The sequence below is a fragment of the Oncorhynchus gorbuscha genome, linkage group LG14, assembly GCF_021184085.1.
Source record: "Oncorhynchus gorbuscha isolate QuinsamMale2020 ecotype Even-year linkage group LG14, OgorEven_v1.0, whole genome shotgun sequence".
Taxonomy (NCBI): Eukaryota; Metazoa; Chordata; class Actinopteri; order Salmoniformes; family Salmonidae; genus Oncorhynchus; species Oncorhynchus gorbuscha.
The window spans coordinates 36,885,026-36,886,071 of NC_060186.1; positions in this window are offsets into that span (position 1 = coordinate 36,885,026).

The following is a 1,046-nucleotide window of genomic DNA, read 5'->3' on the forward strand; positions in this document are numbered from 1 at the left end:
GATCCAACACCCTTTAAAGACACTATGTTGGTGTTTCCTTTATTTTGGCAGATATCTGTATGTGCTTGTGATAAAACTTCCTCCACAATTAAGTTTAAAATAAAAAACTATTGATCCTGTGTGAAATAATGAATCTCTCTGGTGTGTTTTGAACATTCAGATGGGCTCCTGTAGTTAGATAAAAACAATATAATAAAAAAAACTCTGTTTGTATTTGTTTTTTCCTCCTGAGATTCTCCAAAATGAAAATATTCTATTTTTGCATCACAGCACTGAAGTGTAAGAGGCCTCCAATTTTTTTTAAAGGACTGTATCTTCATATTTACCACTTCAGTCCTGTTTCAGTAATAATGAAATCAGACCTTCTTGTTCAATATCTGATAATCTACAATTTTGACAGGAGTGATTAAAACATGCTTATAATGGTCCTCTGAGTACTTTAAAAAAGGTTTGGTATACCTCCACTGGTATACCATCCAGCCCTGGAGTTTTCCCAGACTAAAAGGCTTAAAGGCTTTAAAACCTCATGGGGATAGGGCTGTCTACTGCCCCCGCTGGAGTAATTGCGTGCCCATAGTAAACATAATTTTTTTTTGTCAAAAGTTGCTAATATATGCAAATAAAAAATATTATTGAATAGAAAACACTCTAAAGCTTCTAAAACCGTTTAAATTATGTCTGTATGTAAAGCAGAACTCTCAGGGCAGTCATTCTCCCAAACTCTCTCTTGTCATCAGAAAAGTTTGCCCAACTTTGACGTCATCGACCCCCCCTTCCCAAGCAGTTACAGTTCTGGGAACAGTCTTTCTGTCTTCAGCGCGATCTCAGCTTTCAATGGGGCTTCTCATTGTGAGAATCGCGCGCTCACGAGAGTTTTGGCTGGCCTAAACCTTTCGGTCACGTGAAAAAACAGGTCACTTTTATGCACGCTCTGGTCAAGTCCTGTCTTTTTTCCAAGATCGATTAAACGGTGCCTGTGTTTCTGTTCGTCCTCACGATTGCTGTACACCTTTATAACATGTTACAGCTTGATTATGAAGTTAGTT